Source organism: Bubalus bubalis, chromosome 11 (assembly GCF_019923935.1).
Source record: "Bubalus bubalis isolate 160015118507 breed Murrah chromosome 11, NDDB_SH_1, whole genome shotgun sequence".
Taxonomy (NCBI): Eukaryota; Metazoa; Chordata; class Mammalia; order Artiodactyla; family Bovidae; genus Bubalus; species Bubalus bubalis.
The window spans coordinates 32,432,903-32,448,811 of NC_059167.1; the positions used below are offsets into that span (position 1 = coordinate 32,432,903).

A 15,909-nucleotide genomic window follows, 5' to 3' on the forward strand; every position below is an offset into this window, starting at 1 on the left:
GGTGCAAGGCCCATTAGATGGAGGCAGGTGGGCTCTTACCATTCAGAGGTAAGGGCCTGTATTTCAGCAATTCACTTCAGCCTCCATATCAGATGTGGCTTCACAGAGAGATAATGACCCCCTTCAAACAATAGGAAATAACTGAGAAAAGTCATTATGTCACCATTAAAAAATGTACTCGATTATCCAGTCCTAGCAGTTAGCTAATCTGAGTTTTATTTCAAAAGGCTCCTGAGTGGGAAAGCTTAAGCGCCACACATACCTAGCTCATGAAGTCATTGCTCTCCGTGGCCATCAGATAGTGGTAGCGGAATGCAAGCAACTGTGGAATGAGGGGTGAGGTAACGGGAATGAGGTAGCAGCTAAAGAAGTTCTAAAACTACAGCAGTTACATAGAGCTCTTTTTCTCCAACACCAACTGGAGAAACGACAGGTCCTTATCCAGCAGATGAGGGTTTTCTGCAAACACCAGCTGGCTTGAGAGCCATCTGCCTTCAAAGAGGCTATCACCTGGGCTCCAGGCCGCTTCCTGGGGGAGCCCCAGGCTCTGAGCGATACCAATCCCCACTGACAGCCACCTCTCCAGACAGCCTCCTCTGGGAGGCACCAGTTGTCCAGGTATCAGATTCAGTCTTTCAGCCTCGGGCAAGGGTATGACTAACCTTTGCTGATGACCTTCTTTCAAGCCTTCTGCTCCCACTCAGTTCTAACTTCCTGATGAAAAGCACAGCACACAGGCTTTTCGAATCACTGAAAATTGGTCCTTCCACATTTTCCCAATAAAATATTAGGCAGCTGTAAAATAATGATCAGTTATATCTTGACCAAAGTTCACACTGGATTATTAAGTTGAAATGCAAATTATAAAACATTAATTTGCTAGTGTTTTTTTAAAATAAATGGTTATGTAAATATATTTTTAAGGAGTTAAAATTTCTCTTAGGGCTTAATAACAAAATATGAACTATTCAAAGAAAGACAAATATTAAAAGATATTTATGGGATCTAAAACATAATTCAAATGAATTTATCTACAAAACATGTATAGATCCACAGACAAAGGAAACAAACTTGACTACCAAAGGGAGAAGGGGTAGGGAAAGACAAATTAGGAATTTGGGATTAGCAGACACAAACTACTGTATATAAAATAGATAAAACAACAAGCACCGACTGTATAGCCCAGAGAACTATATTCAATATCTTATAATAACCTATAATGGAAAAGAATCTGAATATATATATAACTGAATATATATGTATATATATAACTGATGTACACCAAAAACAAACAATATTGTTAAATCAACTATATTTCAATTAAAAAAAAATGAACTGTGGCGAACACTGGAGAGTGGAATTACAGATTACTTTTTTCTTTTTGCTCACCCCTGTTTTCTCATTGTTTGGTGAATGTGTATTATCTGTGTGCTTTTAAAAAATAATAATAAGAGAAAGAAACTCTCTGGAAATACGTGGAAGAGTTTTTCATTCCCCTTTTTTTTGTACTGGAAACTTAGGAGACAACAGTTGTTGAACTGGTGTGGGAAGTGGGGCAGAGGAGGGAGGGGGGAGAACTATGGTGCCCTAACTCTGGAAGAAATTTCCATTGGCCACAAGGATTCCTTGAGTGCTCTGTGCCCCGTAAAAGAACAGAAGAGCCTTATAAAGAAAATTGAGGCCTTGTAGAACCACTGATTAAATACAGAAGAACCACAGGAGGCTTGAAGGGGGAAGTCCAAGTAACATGACTTTAAAGATTTGTTTCAAGGAAGTAAAAGTACCCGTTAAATAAAATATATTTATTTTGAAACTGTATTACTATGACCTTTTTTTCATGATCAAAAGTAGATAGATTTTATTCATCAGCAACATGATTTTATTTTTGTATTTTTACCACCTCTACCTAATATAAAACATCTGCTGCCCTTGGACTAGCTTCCAGTTCTGCCTACCACCCTCTGTGTACCCAGTCCCACCCCTCAGCTATGACGCTGTTCTCAACTATATCCTTTCAGTTGGTCTCCCTGTGCTTCATATCATCCATACAATTTGTTTGGTTTCAATAATATAAAAGCTTTATGTGATTATTTAAAATTTAATGTGTGCATAGTTTCACCTCCTAAGATTTAAGTTCACTATGAGAGATCCTGCTAGTGGTCCCCCAAATACATTCTTTCCCTCTTCCAGAGTAACAGAGCTCCTGATTTTACCTAAGGCACATAGCCCCCAAAACAAAGCCCACATTTCGTCACCTCCTCACCCTAGAATTGACAATGCGACTAAGTTCTGGCCAATATGACATAAGTAAAAGGGCTGTACACAATTTAAAGAGAGGGAACATGCTGTTCTTTTCTCTTTTTTCTTAGAAATGTTTATGCAATGGCCGGAGCTCAAACAGTGAGTTGGGACCCTAAAGTAAGTTAACATGCCAAGGAATACAGAGTTATAAGACACAAGTAACTGGGCCCTGATATTATGAACCTTCCTTAAACAGCCTGGACTGCTTTTCTCTAGATTTATTTTACGTAAGAAAGAAACTTTTCCAGTTCGCATGCATGCTAAGTCACTTCAGTCATGTCCGACTCTGCAACCCTATGGACTATAGCCCACCAGGGTCTTCTGTCCATGGATTCCCCAGCAAGAATACTGGAGCAGGTTGCCATGCCCTCCTCCAGGGGATCTTCCTGACCCAGGGATTGAACCCAAGTCTCTTATGTCTCCTGCATTGGCAGATGGGTTCTTTACCACTAGCTTCTCCTGGGAACCCCTTATCCAGTTTAAGCCACTGTTATTTTGGGGTTTCTGTCACTCACTGATGACCCAAATTCGAACTGATAAAATTTTCATTCATTCTACAAACATTTTCTGAGCACCCACCAAGTGTCCAGCACTGAGCATCCTGGCTCTGGAAACACCAAAGCAGACAGGGTCCTTCTCTTGTCCTCCATTTGTGAAGTCTACATTACAGCTCAATATCTACACAGTTAGGCATCTACTAGGTGCTGAAATACCTGATCAACCAAGATCCCTCTCCTGCTTTTCTTGTGGTTTAAAACAGATTTTGTCTTCATGTCTGAGGATCTTTTGTACAAATAATGCTCAAAACAAAAACAAACAAACAAAAAAAAAACAGTTCTTTTTTAAAAGAAATAAAATTACTTGATGAACCTATTCTGCTACTATACCTACTCCCCACGCTCTGAATTAAGCAAACACATTAACAAAGCCTATTGTTGCCTTTTAAATTAGAATAAACAAAGAAGATGCCACGATGACAACCCAAAACAATGCACTGTAGTGTTACCCATACCCATATATGTCTCCACGATGGGGAGGTGCACAAGACTGGTATAAAAATTAGATGAGATATTGTCTCAGAAATGGTTATTCAATATTAGCTATATTCAGCTGATAACAAATATTCGCAGCTTTAAAAACAGTCATAATTTTAAATTCAGTAATTCCATTTCTGGGATTCTATCCTAAGAAAATAATCCTAAGTATGAGGGGAAATTTTATGAAAAAATGTTCATCCCAGAGTCATTTATAATAGGCACAAACTAAAGATCCAGTGACCTTCCCCTGCCACTTTCATTCCCATCCAATGGTGAGCTGAGGCCGAGCACTCTGGCCCAGGCGAGAGTTATAAACCCGGGACTAGATGGGAAGATGCAGACCAGTTTGGGAAGAGGCAGAGAAGAGCGCAGAACTTGAGTCCAACTTTCTGGCAAGGCAGACTTAACGAGAAAGAAGAGTTCAAAATCTCAAGTCCATCAGAGTAGAGCAGAGTGAAAGAGCGGAAATGAGGCTTGACCCGAGATCAGGCTCCTTGAGGGAACATTCTAGAATGTGGATATTGGAGCCATGCCCTGAGATCTGGAGGGAAAGGGGAGGAAGAACCCTCCACGGAGCATCTCCGGCACACTTGGTGGGTGGGCCAGGAGACACTGGGTTCTGAATAGGAACAAAATATATTTCCATAGTGGAAGGGCTAAATAAATTATTGAACACTGGAAGAAGATACTATGTAACCATTACCAAATGCTGATTAGAAAGGCTGTAGTAATCAGAGAAAAGTGCTTGACTATTGCTAAGTACATATGTTTATGTACTTAGTACATGAAATGTATTTGTTTTTGTTTAGTCACTAAGTCATGTCAGACTTTTGCGACCCCATAGACTGCATGCCCCTTCTGTCTGTCCATGGGATCTCCCAGATAAGAATACTAGACTGAGTTGCCATTTTCTTCTCCAGGAGATCTTCCCCACCCAGGGATTGAACCAGTGGCTTCTGCGTTGGCAGGTGGGTTCTTTACCACTGAGTCACCAGGGAAGCCCACATATAATGTATACTTATATATCTGCTGCTGCTCCTGCTGCTAAATCACTTCAGTCATGTCCGACTCTGTGTGACCCCACAGACGGCAGCCCACCAGGCTACCCCGTCCCTGGGATTCTCCAGGCAAGAACACTGGAGTGGGTTGCCATTTCCTTCTCCAATGCATGAAAGTGAAAAGTGAAAGTGAAGTCACTCAGTCATGTCCAACTCTTAGCAACCCCATGGACTGCAACCCACCAGGCTCCTCCGTCCATGGGATTTTCCAGGCAAGAGTACTGGAGTGGGGTGCCATTGCCTTCTCCACTTATATATATATTTGTATATAAAAATATAAGTACACACTATATGTATATAAAATGAACATGCAAGTACTTACATCAACATATGCATGGTATGCACTTTCATATAAATTTGTGTATATATACACATATGTATACATGTATATGGTAGTAGCTATGGTATATGCATAGGAAAAATATTTGGAGGAAACATCAAAACACTAATAATTGAGTAGGAAGATAAAGTAATGATAATTTTCCTTTTTTCTCTATTTTCTCAATTTCATTTAATTTGTAGATTTTCAACTTTTATATTTAAAAACTTGGATGTAAGGACAAAAAGAAAATTAGGCACATTTATCTAAATGTTACAGTGCTACTCTTCCAGAAATTTGTTTCTGAAGAGTAAAATATGTGTATCTTAGGCAACAAGCCATATTTTCAGCCTCCTAAATCCTTTCCTCTAAATATCAACTGATGAGATTCCAGTGAAAGAATGTTCCTCCCTTGGACTACTTTTGGCTCTTTGGGAATAACTGTAACTCTTTCCTGACATGTGATATCATTTAGGGGACAAAACTAAAAAAAAAACCCAAAAAACTTGTTTATGGGATACATTCTAATGGTCAGCAATTACCTGGGTCCTTTCCAAAGGTTCTAACTTGCTCACATGGTAAACCCTAATCAGGTATCATATAAAGTAATACAAAAGAAAGTGAAATGCTACAAATATTAAGTACTGTTCTATTTTTCACATTATATATTTTCTCAATTTTATTAAGAAGTTCTTGACAGAATGGGAGTCATTTTAGTCCCTCAATTCACCAGAGCACAGGTTGATCTTTGGTTTTGGTAACTCCAGAGCTGTGATCAGAATCAATTAATCTATAGCCAAATTGACCACATGATTATCAATACCAACTATCAGGCCTGCCATAGACCTCCCATGAATTCTCTGAATCCAACCAATTGAGGCAAATATTTAGAATAATGTCCCTAGAAATCAAAGATTGATTTTCGAATTTTTAAAAATTTTTAAAGTTCCCTTAAACAATTGGGGAAATATGAATGTGAACTGGATATTAGACAAAATAAAAGTGCATTTATTGCATGTGGGAAGGTAGAGATCCTTGTCTTTAAAAATCAAGTGGCAAAATAGTATGAAAGGTATAATCTCATTCTGAAGAATCAGACACAACTTAGTAACTGAACAACAGAGGAACAAAAATACATAGAAGCGTAATTAGAAGGGGATTTGGATGGATATGCAATGAAGAGTTGGCAGGAATCATCTCTGGATAACAAAAATCATGTTTTTATAGCCTTATCTTTTTGCTTATTTGTATTTTTTAGACTTTCTATAATACACATACACTGTGTTTGTAATAATAAAAGAATATTTTCAATGGAAAAAAAGCCCCCTTCAGTTTTAAAAACAGACCTCTGCATTTCCTGGTCCTGGCTACATACAATACTCAGCACAAAATGTCAGAACCTATAGAAAGCCAGAAATGTGGGAAGCATTTTCTTAAGTAAAGAACATACATTCAGAAAGAAAATCCCATGGGGAAAAGTTGCTTTTGCAAGATTCCCTGCCCAAGTTGCCAGTGTAAAGCCTTAACACATTTTGCATAGTTTTTTGATAAATAAATAGATTTTAGGGTTGTTTACCAAAACCAAGTTCACACTCTGATCATTTTGATGTTGCTACTGCTGCAGTTAAGTCGCTTCAGTCGTGTCCGACTCTGTGCGACCCCATAGACGGCAGCCCACCAGGCTCCCCCGTCCCTGGGATTCTCCAAGCAAGAACACTGGAGTGGGTTGCCATTTCCTTGCCCAATGCATGAAAGTGAAAAGTGAAAGTGAAGTCGCTCAGTCATGTCCGACTCTTAGTGACCCCATGGACTGCAGCCCACCAGGCTCCTCCGTCCATGGGATTTTCCAGGCAAGAGTACTGGAGTGGGGTGCCATTGCCTTCTCCGATTTTGATGTTACCCATCACTAATCACACCCTCCCAACAAAATTCTCCTGGCTGCACCTCTACATCCTAGTATCTGTGTATGCTGCTGCTGCTGCTGCTGCTAAGTCGCTTCAGTCGTGTCCGACTCTGTGTGACCCCATAGACGGCAGCCCACCAGGCTCCCCTGTCCCTGGGATTCTCCAGGCAAGAACACTGGAGTGGGTTGCCATGTCCTTCTCCAATGCATGAAAGTGAAAAGTGAAAGTGGAGTTGCTCAGTCATGTCTGACTCTTCGCGACCCATGGATTGCAGCCCACCAGGCTCCTCCATCCATGGGATTTTCCAGGCAAGAGTACTGGAGTGGGGTGCCATTGCCTTCTCCGAGTATCTGTGCATAACATTCCCTTAAAATATAACAGCTAGATGAACTAGTGATATTTAAGACTTTTTTAATATTTTGGTAACCTTGAAATATTCATCCGTTATAGTTAAAAGGAAAGGTAAATTATTCATTGACCACTTGAGCTGTAATGATTCCAAAGCAGCTGTTATTTACCTGGGCTACGGTCCTCAACTTAAAATAATTATCTGAATCAGCTCTGGGCTTCATGCTGCTACTCCTTATGTTTAACAAATAGGCTGTAACAGCTCCAAAAAAACCACTGCGGGCCAACAAGTAGATAACCATTTTCAAAAATGTAATTATATACTGTATTTATATTATAGTCAGAGATATGATGATCAGGTAAATAAATAAAAGTGACAGGTCTAAAACTAAACAAAATGACTCAAGGAAACAAAAGGCACTTTTATGCTACCTTTGAAGCAATATACACATGTGTAGAGAAAGTTATTTTTCACTCAGCCCCAAAGGAAAGAATCAAAGAAATAAACAATTATATAGCTCCCTTCTATCCTACAAATTAAAGGTCTGCACCTAGAAAAAAGTAAAATAAAACTGACCATACCAATCCTAAATACACCTTCTTCCAGGTAAAGTATTTCCTTGCTTTTAATGACTTTTACTATGTCATGAGATTTAAAAACCAGAACACAGAAAGCCTTGTGTGTTTTTCAGAGTCGGGTGGGGAATTTTGGGGAAGCATATGATTGGCTTTCCTTCAGGATTCTGCTGCATCTTTGAAATCTATCCATATTAAAAATAAATAGGTCAGTGGATTCCGGTTCTGCCATGGCAGCTAGTCCACCTACTGCTGCTGCTGCTACTGTCCCTTCAGTCCGACTCTGTGTGACCCCATAGACGGCAGCCCACCACGCTCCTCTGTCCCTGGGATTCTCCAGGCAAGAACACTGGAGTGGGTTGCCTTTGCCTTCTCCGAGTCCACCTACTAATTACAACTAAAAACTCTGACAAAAATATGGGGAGAAAAAACTACCTGAGGACTGTGAAAGTAAACAAAAGCAGTTGGATGGGGGGATGGGTGTGCTTTCCATTTTTTCCTTTTCTCATACAGCTTCATCCTAAGAATTGGTCCCAGTTTCAAAGCAATGTGTGGAATAGGCAGCTAAAATTCCAATAGAAAACGTCTTTCTAGCCAGAGAAACCAGGAAATGATCACCCTGTGGTGTGGAGTGAGTAGGAGAAACCTCAGAGGAGAAAAAAGCTAGAGAAAGGGGGTCCCCCACTTCTGTGTATGAAACCCTTGGCTCAATCTAACATTTGAGTCCAGTATGCAAGGTACCAACTCAAACCAACATCAGCAAAGGCTCTGAGAATGTAAATGAGATAGGAACCACCTACCTAAAGTGTCGGACTAACCCTTGAACTGTGCAGGTACCCAACAGACCCAAAGCACCACAGCAAAGGTTTATATAAATGAACTGAGAGTTAAACCACTGCCCACAAAGGCAAGAAGAACTTAGGGTCAGAGCCTAACAAGATTAACTGCCTGGTAAAGCAAAAACATCAACATTCCCCTGAGGATTATAAACAGACTCCGAACCTATGCAATATTACTCTGACATGTTCAGGATACAATCTGAAACTACTTGACAACCAAAGAAACGGGAAAATATGACCGGTTCTCAAGGGGAAAAGAATCAACAGATGCCAACCTCAAGATCAGTTAAATGTTGAAAAGATCAGAGACTTTCAAGTAACTATTGTAACTATTCTCCATGAGGAAAATACATTTGAAATGAATGGATAGAGATTCTCAGTAAAGAAACAGAAAGTACAAAAAAGAAACAAAAAGCAAACAAACAAAAAATGCAACTGGAAACTTTAAAACTGAAAAATACAATATCCAATTTTTTTTAGAATTCACTAGATGGGCCAAATAGCAGAAAATAGATAGGTAACAAGGGAAAATGAAAATAGATCAATAGAAATCATCTAAACTGAAAAACAGAAAGTATTGGAAAAATGAACAAGGTTTCCAGATCTTTCAGTTCAGTTCAGTTCAGTCGCTCAGTCGTGTCTGACTCTTTGCGACCCAATGAATTGCAGCACACCAGGCCTTCCTGTCCATCACCAACTCCCGGAGTTCACTCAGACTCACGTCCATCGAGTCAGTGATGCCATCCAGCCATCTCATCCTCTGTCGTCCCCTTCTCCTCCTGCCCCCAATCCCTCCCAGCATCAGAGTCTTTTCCAATGAGTCAACTCTTCGCATGAGGTGGCCAAAGGACTGGAGTTTCAGCTTTAGCATCATTCCTTCCAAAGAAATCCCAGGGCTCATCTCCTTTAGAATGGACTGGTTGGATCTCCTTGCAGTCCAAGGGACTCTCAAGAGTCTTCTCCAACACTCCAGATCTTTAGGACAATATCAGAAAGTCTAGGATTGGAATTGTACAAAGCAATTACTAAACCTAATAAATGAATTTAGCAGGGTTTAAGGTCAATAATGTTATTGTTGTGCTCAATCATTCTGACTCTTTGCAACCCCACGGACTGCAGCCTGTCAGGCTCCTCTGTCCATGGAATTTTCCAGGCAAGAATACTGAAGTGGGTTGCCATTTCCTTCTCCAGGGGATCTTCCCGACCCAGGGATTGAACCAGCATCTCTTGCATCTCCTGCGTTGGTAGGCACTTTTTCCACTGCGCCAGCTGGGAAGCCCTTACGGTCAATATAGAATATCAATTGTATTCTTATATATATATATCTCACCAGCAGACAATTAGAAAATAAAATTTTCACACTTCTATTTACAGTATCACCAAAAATCATAGAATGCATAGAATTAATCTAACAACAGATGACTAAGACCTTTATACTAAAAACTATAAAACATTGCTTCAGAAAATTTAAAAGACCTAAATAAATGGATAAATATTGCAAACTTATGGGTAGAAAGGCTATTTTTAAGATGGTAATACATCTATGGTGAACTACACTCCAGGTGATACCAATAAAAATTTTGGCAGGGTTTTGTTGTTTTGTAGAAATTGATAAGCTGATTATAAAATTTAAATAATAATGAAAAGGATCAAGAATAATCAAAGGATTTTAAAAGAATGAAAATGACAAAGCAAAGTTGAGAGGACTTGCCCTATCTGATTTCAGTAATTACTGTAAAGCTACAAAAATCAAGGCAGTTGATACTGGTGAAAAAATAGGCATATAGATAAATGAACTAGAATAGAATCCAAACATATATGTGTGTGTGTGTGTGTGTATATGTATATATATATTTCAACTTTTTTACAAAGGTGCCAAGTCAGAAGTGAAAATCATTTCAATGAACAGTACTAGACTGAAAGAATATGTGTTTGGAAAATTGAACATCTGTCCTTACCTCCCATTATATCCCCAAAATTAACTCAGACTATGTCATTTGATCTACATGTAAACCTAAAACCATAATATTTCTAGAAGAAAGCATAGGAGAAGATCTTCACAACATTGGATTAGGAAAACATTTCTTAGATGGGATGCTAAAATCACAAACCATAAAAGAAAAAATAAAAAGCTGGACTTGATTAATATTACAGATGTCTGTTCCTCATAAGACACCATTAAAGTGAAAAGGCAAGCCATGGACTAGGAGAAAATACTCACAATACTCATCAGAGGACTTTTATATTAAATTTTTAAAACAGAAAAACTCTCACAATGCATTAATGAGAAGCCCAGCAAACCATAGACAAACTATGTGAACAGACACTTCGTCAAAGAAGATAGGTAGATGGCCAATAAACACATTAAAACGTGTTCAACATTCTTCAATAGTCATCAAGGAAGTTCAAATTAAGACTACAATAGATACCACTACACATCCATTAAATTGGCTAAAACTAAAAAGACTGAGCATGCCAAATGATAGTAAGGATACGAAGCAACTGAAACTCTCATTATGTCACTTCTAAGAAGGTAAAATAGTACAACTCGTTTGGAATATAGTTTTGCAACTTCTACAACATCCACCTACCATAAGACCAACACATTTCATTTACCCAAAGGAAACAAAGACATCTGTCCACACAAAGACCTGTACATGAACGTTCTTCACAGATTTATTTATAATATCCCCAAACTGGAAATAACCCAAATGTCCATCAACAAGTAAACGGGATAAACAAAGCATTATTTATCTGTATAGAAGAATACAACTCAGCAATAAAGCAGAAAAGAACTATTGAGACATGAAGCAATATACATAAACCTAAAAATCATTATGAAGAATGAAAAATTCAGGCAAAAGAGGGTACACACTGTTTAATTTCATTTACACAGAATTCTAGACAACACAAAGTATTCTATAGTGACAGAAAGCAGATCAGTGATTTTCTGGGGAAAGGGGTGGAGGGCAAGAGAGAGAGACAGGACACGAAGATCTCAAGGAAACTTTTGAGAATGATGGAAGTTTCATTGTTTTGATTGTGGTGATTACATAATTATATAAGTATGTCAAAACTGATCAAATTGTAAAGTTCAAATATGTGCATTTTACCATACTTCAGTTGTACCTTGATAATACTGTACCTAAATGAGAGAAGGAAATGAGAATGCAACTTATTGGCAAAGGCAATGAATGGGTGCCTGTATGGATTTTATTTCCAGCCCTTTGATGGGCTAGATAACCTAATCATTTCACTGTAAAACACTTAGAAATGATGGGTAAACTATTAACAAACATCCTCATACGTGTGTATTGACTTCACTACAAATGCACCCAAGTTCGGTCTACCTTTGGAGAGTAGAGGGAGAAGTTTCTGGTCCCTGAAGCAAGGCACATGAGGACAAGGACTTGTGGCATTTGGGACTGAGCCCTCTTCATATTTTCTACAGGCACAGAAGGGATACACCCTCAGCGAAGGGTTGGTCCAAGAAAAAAATTTCACTTCCCAGCCCAGGATGAAAATAAAGAAGCTCTTCTGCCGTGGGAAATGTCTCCTCTGAGAACATGTAACCAGCATACTTCCATGTGGGTTTAGGATTTGCACTTGTACTACCTCTGTGGGCAGGTAACCCCAACACAGAGAAATGAACTTAAAAGTGGTCCAGCATGGATATGTCCCTAAGGCACCTAGGAGAAAAAAAGACAAAGCTCCTCGGTATACAAAATCCTTAATCAAGCCTCACAAGATTTCCCCCAAAAATAGCCCACTGAAGTGACCTCACAGTAAAAAATAATAAAATACAGCGAACAAAATGCCAGGCTGGATGAAGCACAAGCTGGAATCAAGACTGCCAGGAGAAATATCGACAACCTCAGACATGCAGATGACACCACCCTTATGGCAGAAAGCAAAGAGGAACTAAAGAGCCTCTTGATGAAAGTGAAAAAGGAGAGTGAAAAGGCTGGCTTAAAACAACGTTCAAAAAAACGAAGAGCATGGCATCCAGTCCCTTCACTTCATGGCAAATAAATGGGGAAAACCATGGAAACAGTAACAGACTTTATTTTCTTGGGCTCCAGAATCACTGAGGAAGATGACTGCAGCCATGACATTAAAAGATGCTTGCTCCTTGGAAGAAAAGCTACGACAAACCTAGACAGCATATTAAAAAGCAGAGATACCACTTTGCCAACAAAGGTCCATATAGTCAAAACTATGGTTCCTCTAATAGTCAGGTATTGATGTGAGAGTTGGACCGTAAACAAGGCTGAATGACAAAGAATTCATGTTTTCAAACTGTGGTGCTGGAGAAGACTCTTGAGAGTCCCTTCGACAGCAAAGAGATCAAACTAGTCAATCCTAAAGGAAATCAACCCTGAATATTCATAGGAAGGACTGATGCTGAAGATGAAGCTCCAATACTTTGGCCACCTTATGCGAAGAGCCAACTCATTGGAAAAGATCTTGATGATGGGAAAGATTGAGGACATGAGAAGGGGGTGACAGAGGATGAGATGGTTGGATGGCATCGTCGACTCAATGGACAAGAATCTGAGCAAACTCTGGGAGATAGTGAAGGACGGGGAAGCCTGGCGTACTGCAGTCCATGGGGCTGCAAAGAGTCGGACACTGAACAACAACACATGAGAAAACTAAAAAGGCAGTAGGTCTGCAAGTGTACAGCACTTGGGTAACACTTTTATTGCTAAATATTAGAATTTTTCTAAGTAGGGCAAATAAGTAGCCCCATAAAATCTGGTGCCTTTTTCTTCAGTGAGGAACTACTTGGAACCCCACTAGAAGCAGAGAATTATATTCATGAAAGAATAAGTTACAGAATGATAAATATAGACCGGAACCTGGTTTTGAAGAAAAAATATAACAATAATATATTTGTTTGTACACATAACATAGTATGGAAATATACACACCAACATTATTAAAGGGTAGGCTTTGAGGAAGATTAAGAATGCAAACATCTGTAATATAAACTGACAGTTTTTCCTTCTGACAATGAGAATTTGTAATTTATTTAAATAAAGAAAAAATATTTTAAAGAGTTCTTTTGCTTGAAATAACAAAACCAGGTATACTTGTCATTGAAAATAATGGACAAAATCCAATTTTCCAATTTTCTAGTAGTACAACTGCTAGCTACAGGTAAGTCAAGCAACAGACAGAGATGGACAAACCCAGGGTTCTTTGAAAATCCTGTTTTTCTCACTTCTCTTTCTTTGGTGTTCTGTCACCTAAAATGTAATTATTCAGAAGCTGGTTTTTAGAAAGAGTCCCCCTTCTGTGCTTATTGAGAACAACCTGGACATGATTCAAGAACTGACTGTAGGTCACAGTTGCCTTACACAATAAACTTTATAACTTGTCCCCAAAGAGATTGGATCACACACAGCATTAGAAAAGATGGCCAGATCATCTGCTTGTTTGTCCTTGGCTTAGATTTAATCAGGCAACCAAAGAAATTCTAGTCAAAGAAGAATGACTACATGTAAAAACATACAAATATGAAAAGACTAGCAACTCTACATTTTCAAAAATTGTCTGAGGTGTCTTGTTAAAAAAAGAAGTCTTGTTGGAAAAAAAAAAAAAAAAAGCCTTATCTTTATAAGCCTCAGAGTTTCAAAGTTAAAAGCCTTCTTAGAGATAAGAGAGAAATACAGAAAAAGAGACCATTTCCAAGACAGAATAAAAAATGGATAGTTACCCGATTTTTGTTACATTGAAATTTAGCAACTGAAAAATCATTTTAATAGAGTACAATTTCATAATAAATACATGAATGACACTGAGCTGACTCCAGTCTCCTTTTAATGAAATTTATCCTCTCACTGGCCAAATTTGGGACATGTTGAGCATCAAAAAGAACAATACACATAAGTGATTATAAAGTATTAAATGAGTAAAAATCCACGAATTCACCATGCTCGTTTAAAGAGAGAAAGGGAAAAAAATAAGGAAAGTTCCTTTTTGTATAATGTCACCCAATAAAAGTAGAAGGAAAGATATTTAGAAAACCACCATGTTGCATCCCCAAGGCAATAACTGATTCAGGCAAGGATCAGCAAAGTAAACTCAAGCCATTAAGTTGAAAGTTATGAAGAATAGGATATACACACTGTACCAAAGAATCACTCACAAATATTAACCATCTGCAAAGAGGAAAAACAAAACCTTTACAGTGGAGAAAGCTCTGCTCACTAACTTGACCAAGGGATCACTCTTAAATTCAGTAATAGTAGGTAACCTGATATTCTGTTTCTTGATGTGAAGCAATAAAAGCAGCAAGGTCACTAGTGAAATTTTCTTTCCAAGAATGTTTAACTTAAACCCAATCGAGTCCTCACAGTTTACAGGAAATAGAGGGACTAGAAGATGTTAAAAAAAAAAAAAAAACACACACACACAAAGAAACAACCAAATCCAGAATGGGGCTCTTCTACAAGACATCTGTGCTGACTTGAACAACTAAATGTCATTGTAAAAAAATATGGAGAGGCTATTCTAAGATTAAGATCCTGAAGCTGGGAAAGACTGAAGGCATGAGAAGGGGCAACAGAGAACAAGATGGTTGGATGGCATCACCAAGTCAATCGACGTGAGTTTGAGGAAACTCCAGGAGATGGTGATGGACCAGGAAGCCTGGTGTTCTGCAGTCCGTGGAGCTGCAAATAGTCGGACATGACTGAGCAACTGAACAACAACAAATTCTAAGACTAGGGATCTATAACCAAATGCAGAGTATAACTGACTGAATCCTGGTTGGAGGGAGCAGTGAAGCTGCTATTTAAAAATCTTGAAACAAATTGGAAAGCTATTGAATAGAGATTAAACGTTTGATATTAAGAATTATTGTCAATTTTCATTAGGTGGGATCATGGTGTTGTGGTTATATAGGAGAATCGCCTTGTTCTTAGGAAATACCTGGTTTTTATAAATGAAACATCATGATGCCTGAAATTTACTCTAAAATAATGTAGTAGTAGTGTAGTGGGGAGAGGGAAGATTACCAAAATCTATCTTCAACCCACAAAACCAGCAATATGGTTTAATCTAATATATTTATATAGAATGTTAAACCATGCATGGAAAAATCTTAACAATTGTTGAATCTAGGTGGTGGCTACACAGGTGTTAAATCTTAACAATTGTTGAATCTAGGTGGTGGCTACACAGGTGTTTATTGTACTATCCTTTCAACTTTTCCATGTTGAAAATTTTTCATACTTAGAAGTTGGGGAAGAGAGGAGGTTTTCACAGAAATATTTTCCTTAGAAGAGCTCTATTAAACGTACCTTCAATTTTAAAGAAGCACCTTAACCATTCTCAACAAGTGAATTGCTTGTCCTCATTTGTTTATATACCATCCATTCAAATACTCTTAAAATCTGCCTTAATTATTGTAAATAATATTTCATATGCTAGAATAGGCCTAATATAAATCCCACAATAATCAGCACAAGATTTATAGGTGTAAACATCTGGTTTTATACCCAAATAACAAACTTAACA

The 15,909-nt window shown here is 38.4% G+C and overlaps 1 protein-coding gene across 3 annotated transcripts in view; it reads right to left on the minus strand.

The window, feature by feature from the left end:
• The window catches only part of LOC112587813 (potassium channel subfamily K member 16), a 377,120-nt gene extending 376,464 nt beyond the window's left edge, over positions 1 to 656 (minus strand). For 2 of the 3 annotated variants that reach the window (XR_006639711.1, XR_006639720.1), the window contains exon 1: positions 263 to 504. The gene's annotated coding sequence lies outside the window, so the exon portion shown is untranslated. The other variant, XR_006639721.1, reaches the window with a different exon arrangement.
• Between the last annotated feature and the right edge of the window lie 15,253 nt (positions 657 to 15,909).